We start from the raw sequence: 10,922 nt of genomic DNA, 5'->3' as shown, positions 1-10,922 counted from the left end.
TTTTGGAATCCATTGATATATACCCAACTGAGCCCTTTCTGAAACAAATGTATAGGCTTTGCGGGGGAAAAGCTGGGGAAGTGATTCCGCCACTTCTGCTTTCAGCTTTCAACTCATTTAATGAACGGTTTAATCTGATAATGGCGGGAATACCTCCGGGCTTCGCTTCGTGCTAAATTGAGACGAATCGGCGTTTAACTAGCGCGAATTACTAGAATAATGCCTCTCCAATTCTATTACGCGCTTGCCACTCCTGTCGCTAAATAGACTCCGTACTCCCAGGTTGGAGAATGTCCTCACTGTCTGGTGAAATAGTTATCAGACCTTTGTTTTACTCCTTTGGTGTTAATAACCGAACTTGGACTCAGATCGCAAATTCATTGCGAGCGTTGGGTCCCGAGGAGGACCCCGGGCCTGTGCCCCAACCCATGCGAAAAGAGGAAGATAATGTCTGTGCTTGACTTCAATCTGAAATATCTTTGCTCCCCTTGTTTTAAAGCTGATTTTAGTTATGTCTTTGTTGTCTTATTTTCAGTCGTTGATGTATCTATTTCACATCCATTTCTATGTAATTTTTATCTAAGTGTTCAGTATATCTTGTATTCGAATAGATGTTATTCATTTATCTTCAGGTTTACTGATTCATTCATGTATTCACCATTAAAAAATGTTACACTGCAAAAACTCCGGTGTTGATTTAACACCAACCTGTATTATGTCCACACCAGAGAAGTGTTACACAACACCAGTTTGGTTTGGTTTAACACCAGATAGGTGTTTATAAAACACCAATTAGTATTTCAATACTTCGCTGGTGTGGACATATATAAATTCGGTCTGGTGTTAAATCAACACCGGAGTTTTTGAAGTGTATACGACTAGAGGGAGAACAAGAGGGCCGAGAAAGGTACAAGGGAAGAGAACAGAGAAGATCAGTGCACATAATATTCATCAAGAATATCTATATCATTTTCAGTTATTTTTGGCCGGGGATCTAGCCGCGGACTTCCATTTGTCAGGCCCCCTAGACCACTCGGACATGGCACCTCCACGCCTACACACACACTCCCACCCATACACCCACACCAATGCGCGTGCACACACCACACTGCAAAAACTCCGGTGTTGATTTAACACCAGCCCAGAATCTATACATATCCACACCATATAATGAAACAACACCAGTTTGGAATCAAACCGATGCTGTTTTAATACTAATAGGTTTTGTGTAAACATCTATCTGGTGTCAGACCAAAACGAAACTGGTGTTGTTTAACACTTCTCTGGTGTGGACATATATAGATTCCGGGTTGGTGTCAAATCAACACCAGAGTTTTTGCAGTGTACTAACACTACCGACATGCATCCGTGAAGATGCGAATGAATAGGAAGGGAAGCTGTAGACACATTAAGATGATCGAACTAGGAAATAAGTATTGAAGGATAAGGAAGGGTTGAATTTGGAGCAAGAAAGGGTTTTACATTGGCCACCATTTTGTGCCACCAGTCGGTAAGTTTCCCTAAGTAGGTCGTGGGTTCATTACCCGACTGAATAAGCAAGATGGGGTTGGAGAGGAGACGATGAAGAAGGGACGGATAATTGGGGAAAGACGGAAGGAGAGAGGAAGATGATCTGTAAGCAGACATCTAGAAAAATAGGGGCAATCGAGACAGGGTCATTGCGAGAAAGAGATAGCTGGAATAAGAAGTCGGAGAAGTTAAACAAGAAAAATGAATGATGGGAAAAGCATAATAATGATGGTTAGGAGAGGGGGGTATACTAAGAAGAAAGATAAAAAGAACCAGACATAAGGGAAGATTAAAAGGACGGAGGGGCATATCCAGAGAAGGAAAGAGAGAATGATAGAAAGGAGGGAGGGAGGGGGGGGGGCTTGAGAGGGGCGTCAAGAATGTGGATGATAATTAACATTTAAACTTGATTCCCGTAAGTTAAATGTGCGATTAAAAAGAAAAATCCCAGGAAACCCCTCCCCATCATTCACGTCGAACTCACATGGCTTTTTTAACGAGGATTAATCGCAGGATGGGTCGATTTGAAGCCGAGAATCGAGTGAACGACCCACAAACGTCATTTCGTGTTACCTGCTGCGAGAACAGGTTACTTTAGCGCGTAAATCAAATCAGTATAATTCATTACAGAGGTCGTCTGCCTTTCGATGTCTCCTGTTGTATTTGGCGGGTATCTCTCACCAAAAGATTGCCCGAAGGTGTTTTCACATCTAAAGACACAGGTTCTTAATAACTTGTATGTTCCTCACGAGTTCTACTATTTTTGGCACGCTTTTGATTCTGTTTTTCTTTTCCTTTATTCATTAATTGATTAATTAACTTATGTATTATTGATTGGTTTATTTACTTTACTACTTGGTTTATTTTCTAATTTTTAATTTATTTTATTTCATTCAGTCACTCTTTTTTTTTTGGGGGGGGGGACAGGGGGCGCACAAATTATAAATGTTACATCTTACTAAATCACAAGGGCTTGCCTGCATACAAGCTTTGGTCCCTTTTTGACACTTTCATTCATTCATTCATTCGTTTATTTCCATTTTCAACAATTACACTTTCTTCTGTACAATGTTGACATATATAAATAACAAAACATATTTCAAATATATATTCCTGTACAAAAAACTATATTCAAGATTATTACAAATCAGGTTGGAAATGGAGGAGGCTGCTAAAAAGCGGAGCTTGTAGAGTGCAGCCTCCTAATAAATATTCTTGCAGTTGTTTAGCATATAAAAAAATAAAATAACAACTTGAGCATGACCAGTTGAATTAAAAGGAAAAGGGAAAAATGGGAAATAACTAACCAAACTATTCCGTTGCATACAAATTTTACCATAAATAACTTTGGCAAATATACATGAACTCTGGCAAATTATAATTAAACCATTGAAAATTCAGAATACATTCCAATGAATTTTATATAGCGCGTGCTCAGTATCTTGGGAAGTGTGGACTGGAATTCCTGTTTAGTCTTGACTTCATGTTAAACACAGGTTTGATTTGTGAGAATACTACTCAATGATAGTGGGTATCAATGGAAAGGCAAGAACTCTGTTTTGATTTTAACTTTGGTCTGGAGTTGTGGTTTAACTATGGCTAGCCAATAGTGGCACAAATCTTTTTGGCTTCCCATAATGTTAGCACCGTGGTCTAAGTTAACCCGACTTCAGAATACTATATATAGTGATTGGATCAGAACATTAGATTTTTAATCTATTTCCTGAAAAGTATTTACTTCTAAAAACATGAAAGTGTTTTTATGGGATAAATTGATTTTTGTTATCAATTGCAGAATTTTAAGATTTGTACAAAGTCTTTGGTTCTATGCGTCGCTTGATGGCGGTCAACAGTTACGGATCATAGGGGTATACAATTGGTCACAAACTGTTTGCTCAGCATCGCTTGGTTCGAGTTTACCTACCCGGCTCTGCGGGGCTAGCGAGCGTGCCGTAACCGTAGTTTCGGAAAATAAATAGCCGCGCGTTTTTGACAAGAGGCACAAACTTCGTGCATGCAACGAGTGTTTTTCTGAGCTGTTTTTATGATTTTTTTCTTCTTCTCCAGCATCGTTCCTCATGCGTGAGCAGTGCTTTGGGTGTTTCTTTCAGGCATGTGGAAAGGAAATAAGCCTCTTAGGCCCGGCCCCGTATGCTTTCTTGAGAATGGAGGTTATCAAAATATGTACAGGTGACACCAGGGCGAATGGTATAAAATGCGTGCTAAGTCAGGCGACAGATATTATCGATATTCGTCCGCCATTGGGAGTACATACTGAGATGGAATGAAAGAGAGAGAGAGAGATGGAGAGCGGGAGGAGAGAAGGAAAGTGAGTAAGAAAGAAGAGATAAGGGGTGAAGGAAAAATAGGTAAAAGAGAGCACATTATTAACCATAGAAGAGCAAGGGAAAGGGAATAAAACACAATATCAGGAAAAGAGATAGATAGGGGACAAGGTGGACGTAGTGAATAAAAATGCAGTTTGCACAACTGTACAACGGACGAATTTGAATTCTTTCCACCATCATTAGAAATAAACATGATCTTTTTTTTCTTCAAAAAATTCCACATCCTCGAAAAGAGAAGGAGAGAAAGGAGTAGTTCATTGCCAGATTACCCATCGGTTCACATTTTTTCTGACAACTCCTCCCCCCCACAAGTAACATTTTATCAGAATTACGGCCGATTCCCCCCCCCCCCCCCCCGAAAAGCCAAATAAAATCGAATGGGGGAGAGAGATGTGTATTTCTGTGGTCATTTTGTCATTCACCTCGCATTCGTACCACCGTCATGTATATTTGGAAGTATCCGCTTCACTCGTTTTGAATAAACATCGTAACGTGAGTAAGCGAGAGAGGCACGCGACCTTATGAATATGCATGGCAACGCGTGTCTGGCCTGGCACACTGAATTCTCAGTACATCCCTCAACGAAAGGGACTCGAAAGATTTCGACACCTCCAAATTTTATGTTCTTACTAAATTCGTGGAAAAAAATTGGTAAAGTGTCTTGTAAGGAGGTCAGGGTTTAGGGGTGACACGACATTAAGTTTGATCCTGCGACAACTGCATCGGGCGTGATAACTTGACTGTAGGTTTAGGTTTAGAGTGAAAGCCAGGGTTAAAATCAGTAATTCAGCTACTGTGTGGCATCAATAGCAGATGAATTTTCGCGCAAGGGAGCAAATGTCATCGGTTTTGGCGTTCCCTTTCCACTTTAAGGCTGGGTCATAAAAATTGTTTGAATTTGGGATATCTATAATACCCGGTGAAATATGCACCAATTTAATGTCAATATCCGAAATCTGTCAAAGATATCAATTGACAGTGACGTATAAACTCTTTAAGATATTTGCCAAAAATTATACTATTCAGTTATTACGAAAGATGAAAACAACAAGAGTGCATAATAGATTTTCGATTCATCACCATACATGTCATATCCATTAATCTTGAAGGCGAAGGAGAGACCCATACAAAGGATACAGTTAAAGAGCAATCCCCACTTATTTGGCAAAATAGATCAAAACATTTAGTTTTTCTTGTAAAATAATTGTATTCCCTCGCTCATGATAGCTTCGAAAGTAAGTTGTGTCACCCAAATTAGAAAACCTATCAACGCCCATGATGAACTTACACAGTGCATTAGCATTTCAATTATCTATAATGGAATATTAATACTAGCAACCATGGTCATTTAAAGTCATTTGCAGCTCACTTGCCGTGATAAAAGTAAACCGTGACTATTAAAAGCAAATATTACAAACCAGGGCAGCGAAGGGTCTTTCGAAGCTGATATTTATCATCTTTGCTGTGTTTAGTTGGGATCTGGATGCAAGTTGAATCATAATCTTCATGATGTGCATTAGTTTAATGCAATTCACCAATGATTTCAAAAGGGTCCTATATCACACCCCTGTGGAACCACCTTCCTTACTAGAAACCATTATGTTCATAAGAGGAAAATTAAATTGTGTTGGTTGATATTTACCTTTAAGACGTATCAGTTCTGTCCACATGGTCAGGGGGAAGTGGAGAGATTGAGAGGAATAGAGAGGGAGAGAGAGAGGGATGGAATTGAATTTGTCGCAGCTGGTATCGTTTGTTAGGGTGACATCTGGCTCCATATTTAAAAAAGCTATGATCATAATCATCATCAAGCAATGATGATATTGGTGACATCAGTGGATTGCGTCTTGTTGGATCAGCGATGAGGGGGAAGGGGTGGTTGCAAATTGCAAGACATAGGCCCCGTATAGGATATCCGTGCACGATATTAAGAAAATAATAATCAAATTCACAGAGATCTGCATTTTTACAGTCTCAAGGCATGGATATGTTGTTCTTAAAATTATTACCATGTGTCAGAATTATTCTTAATGATTCATTTATTTCACTTCCATCAAACAAAAACAAATTGTATACCAAATATAAACATAAATATTTGTATCCGTTGCAAAGAAACGAAAATAATGATGAACATGATGAACGAACGTTCGGAATTAGAGAGAAGAGCGGAGTGGGATAGATAGGGGGAGAGAGAGGGGGATGGAAAGATAGAGAGAGGGGAGAGAGATGAGAAGAAATAGAGAGGGGATAAGTATAATGATAGCCAATTTTTATAAAGCGCTTTTCCCAGAATGGCTCAAAGCGCGTTACAGCATATGAGGGGATAGGGGACCAAAACTGAACACTAGTAAAAACTCGTGCAATGACGTAACCATTCAAACCTATTGGAAACCAACCATATCCCTCCTAGGCTCCCACTCCACCCCCCCCCCCCCTCTCCTCAGTATTATTCCCTAATCCCGTCAACCACCACCGTCACCCACCCTCTCCCCGAATACAGGTCTACGAACAAAGACTACACACCCGACAGATCACCACATCACCTATCAGCACAGAGCGTACACGGTTGTCATGACATTAGATGAGAGACGGACTCGGTTGATCGGATGTCCCGTCTAGAGATACCCACCTGTCACCCCCTCGATTGGTTTGTCCGAAGTCTTTGTCTCACCCTTCGACCTTTGTCAATAAAACCCAAGAATCTCCCATTTCCACAGATACCTTTCTTCTATCTAAACTATACATTATAATTTGTCTACAAAATGTTTTGTATTATCTTTTTATGTTAATTATCATTAATGTTTTGTATCGTAAATATTTGATACAATATGATTTGTAACAATTCAAATTCAATTTTTGTAATCGAGCCTCGATCCACAACGCGCATGTTTGAAAGCAACAGATGTATGAAGATATTGTTCTAGACTGCCACGGGAGTGTGATATCAAATCAATCTTTTTTTTAAGTTTGGTTTCAGTTTGCCACTTGATTCGTTTTGTTTCAAAGTTTGATTGAAATTCGACGAACCCATGTATTCTCTTAACTTATAGTCCCCCTTTTTCTGCCTATAATTTTGTATTTCTCCAACCATAATTATTTCCCATTCTTTGTGTTTTGCTTTCCTTGACTTTAAAATAGATGAGAATCTTTGAACTCTCAAATCACAAAGTAAATCTCGTATTGCACGCATGCACGGTCGAAGACCCCCAATAACTTTGACAAAAGTACCCTAATCATTTTACACATTGGCTTGTCAGTGAGCTAAGTGAGGTTACGTAACCATCACTCTGGTAGTAACAAAACGAACAAATTTGCAATCTACCACATAAAAACCTCGCAATATTGACGGCAATTGCTGAGACAATGCAACCACCGGTCCGTGTTATGATGTTCCATCAAAGAGACAGATATGACCCGGAGCGCTGCTAATCTTAATCTTCGAGGCTTTAAAACGGCACGCGAATGGAGATAGTCGTAAGAATGAGACATTTTCTTAACTTTTGATTGATGTACTCCTGGTGTCACAGTAAATGTAACAATACATAATTCTTTCTTTTTGATATTGAATTTATAGAATGATAATTCATTCGTGATATTTGGCAAGAGCCATTCTTTATTATATACGCTACCATCTCTACAATCAAGTTTATTCGATGAAATTGCAGGAATTGAGCAGTCACAACCGGCAACATTTAATTGAAAATAGAAGTTATTGCATTTTTATTGTTGCATTTTAAAAATGTGACGTGATATCACAGGTCCTCGTGTTCTGTTGCATTTCTTTACACGAGATCTGACATATCTGTTTTAATTTGATTGAAATCTAAGTAGACTCTCCGTATGAAACGAATTTTTGTGAAGGTTTGGTGTGGAAGACTTTTAAAGCGGTGGCGGAATAAGCCAAGAATCTTGAGGGGGTCAGACATGGCGTATGGCGAAAAAGTTCTAAAAAAATCTGCGAGAAACCCAAGCAAGTAAGGATATTGTTAAGATTTTTTAAATACAAAACAATAATTTTGTAATAGATGAAAATATTCAGAGGTTATTTCATATGTCACAGTTTTTTTCCTTTGCATTTTAATTTTTTTTATTACTTTTTTTGGGTGGTGGTGAAAACTTTGGGGTTCATGACCCCAGATTCCCCCATCTGCACGCAAGTACTTGTCTTTTTACTATTTACTTAGAAGCCTTTAAGGAGCCATCCTCATTGAGAGAACAATGGGACGGCAGGTGTCTACGCGTGCCACTATCATGACTATAAAAGATGCATCGTACAGACGACAAAATAAGCTATTATGTTGGAAGAAACACTCAAAATCCGAGGAATAAGTAAAGTTTGGAGAGGCGTAAAGTGGAGTACAGTTAACAAAACTGGGTAGTAAGAAAAAAAGAAACTGTAAGGTGGGCAGTCAAAGGAGAGCCGGAGTTGAAAGGAGAGGAGGAAGGAGAAGATGGTCATGATAATATAAAATAAGAGTGGAAGAGGAAGAAATAAGGCATATAATAAAAAAGTAATAAAAAAGGAGGGGGTGAGCAGGAGGAGGATGGGAGAGAAGAAGAAGAGGAATACGGAGAAGAAGAAGAGGAGAAGAAGAAGAAATAGAAGAAGGAGAACAAGAAGAAGGAGGAGGAGAAGATGAAGGTGAAGGAGGAGAAGAAGGTGAAGAGGGAGATTGGGGAGGAGAAGATGAAAAGAAGAAGGAGGAGGAGAAGAAGAAGAAAGTGAAGAGGGAGAAGGAGGAGGAGAAGATGAAAAGAAGAAGGAGGAGGAGAAGACAAAGAAGAAGAGGAGGGAGAAGAAGAAGAAGGAGAAAATGAAGAAAATTTATGACCAGGATAAGGTGGAAATTTGAGATAAAATGTATTTAAACCTTGTTTTTTTTTTAGTTCCACTTTGAACCATTATTGTTGATCGTTGCAATCGTGACTTCCATCCTGTCTAACAGGAATGTGAGAGTCAGGGCTGTAGGATTCAGGCTTAAAATAATGCAATGATTGTGTTGAGAAGGGGTTCGTAGGCTAGATGTGCGTTTTAGTTTTTTAAATATTTTTTTTTAAATACTGACGCCGGATTAAATGCCAATTAAAGTTCAAGAAAAGATGAAAAGAAAGATGGAACATCTGGAAAATAACTATTTCTCTTCATTGGGAATAACAATTACACGAGATAGATTTACTGAATAAAAATAGAATTATGTAATATGAAAACAATGTATATAGTTTCTTTTAAACAATATTCATTGGGTGTTTTGAGAGTTTCATATACACACTATTGTCTTTGTACAGTTTCTTGCCGAATTCGGTGGTCGAAAGTAGTACATGCATGGAAAGCAAAGAGGATTACATCGGATAGTATCTGATTAAAAAACACGCCTTTTGACGCAGAATTAAAGCTTGTCATACTCATTAATCTTTACCCAATTTTACCGCAGGGACCCATTTAACGTTAATCCTTTGCAATCCCTAGCTTCTGTGATTTTAACAAAACAGGAAAAAAAAGGAGAAAACTTGAAACCCTTCTTCAAAGAGAAGACTCGGTACATGATATAAAGGCAGTTTATGGTTTTGTTTTTGTCCTGTCGATTGATAGCTTTTTACTTTTTTCGTTCGTTCAAGTCTCGCGCGTCGCCGCACGCGACTATTGCAATCCGTTATTCCCCTTCTAATGATAAAACGAGGTTTGCATACGAAGACCGTCTCCACAATAACACACATGGTTGTTAATTTTAATCCAATCTATGCGTCAAACGGTGTCCAACTTTCTTTTGCGTGATTTAAGGAAACGAAGCCCTGCAAGTTAAGGTTAAGTGAAAGCAAGAAGTAATACGTATCTTTGACAAGGGGGATAGCTATATTGAGTAGGCTCTTGTTTTTTTTTTTTTTTTTATATTAGTGTGTCGTTGTTTGGAGTTAAGTCGTGTATAGTGGTCAGGGTGCACCCTACGATTCTTCAAATGGCCAAGCAATAAAAAGGAAATGAAGAAAGAAATAAAGAAGAAAGGAGGGGGAGGGGGGAAATGGAAAGGAGATCTCTTTCCCATGTATTTATGCAATACTCCACCTCTTTCAACCTCAAAATTAATGCAACTTGCGTCGCCCCTGCTAGCATAGTGCCTATAGTATTGATTCGAGAAATATCTGGCGTACATGGATCATTAGTCACATACTGCTTTGTATGAAAATTGTTTTACTTCTTCGCCAGACAGAAATGCAAAAAAAAATGTAAAATATCAAGGTCATTAATCTTTTCCTCGGCATAAAATGGTTCAACGCGAGAACAATATACCAATTGAAATGACGTCACAATTCAACCCATAATTCACCTTAAATCAATGTGTCCCAGTTTCGAAATCGATGTAAATTTATAATTAAACAGCCTCCCCAGTCCTTACCTAGGGATAGACCCAGGCTGCCCTTCATCATCTCCCCCGTCTTGTTATTACCATGGCAACATTATCGCCAACACCAGCATCATGAACGTTGTGCGACATACTATATAGCCGGTCCTTTTTTTTTTTTTTTCTTCTTTCGTCATTTTTATTGGGCTCTAACTTCAATCCAGTGGTGTGTATCTCACTTTCTAGCTTTTGTTTGCTCCGGTATTCATCGCAAAGGCGTTTTTTTTTTCTTTCTAGTCGATTGGTTGTTAACGTTCGGCCCTATTTTTCTCGTTCTCTCTCTCTGTTCCATCCTCGCTGTATTGTTTACCGCCTCTTTCAGAAAGTTGAGTCAGGCGTAAAGCGCACGCGCGTGCATGCAATTTAGGGGAAAAAAGGCATAGAACAACAGGGGAGGGGGGGGGGGGAGAAAGACTGCCTTTCAACCAATTGAATGTATTCGGAAGTAATAACAACATCGTTTTCCCTTTCTCAGATGACGATGTTTTCGCTCTTTGATAGCACTATAGCTTTATGTTTATATCACATCGGTAAAAAACGTATTTTTTCGTAATATTTTGTTACGCAGTGTTTTTCTCATAATTGTGCCAATATACGATTAGGTTTTATTTCCAAATTAAAAGTGTCGAAAAAGGGCAATGGTATT

The sequence above is a fragment of the Lytechinus variegatus genome, chromosome 15 (genome assembly GCF_018143015.1).
Source record: "Lytechinus variegatus isolate NC3 chromosome 15, Lvar_3.0, whole genome shotgun sequence".
Classification (NCBI taxonomy): Eukaryota; Metazoa; Echinodermata; class Echinoidea; order Temnopleuroida; family Toxopneustidae; genus Lytechinus; species Lytechinus variegatus.
The sequence above is the reverse complement of the archived record's forward strand: the minus strand, read 5'-3'. Positions refer to the sequence as shown.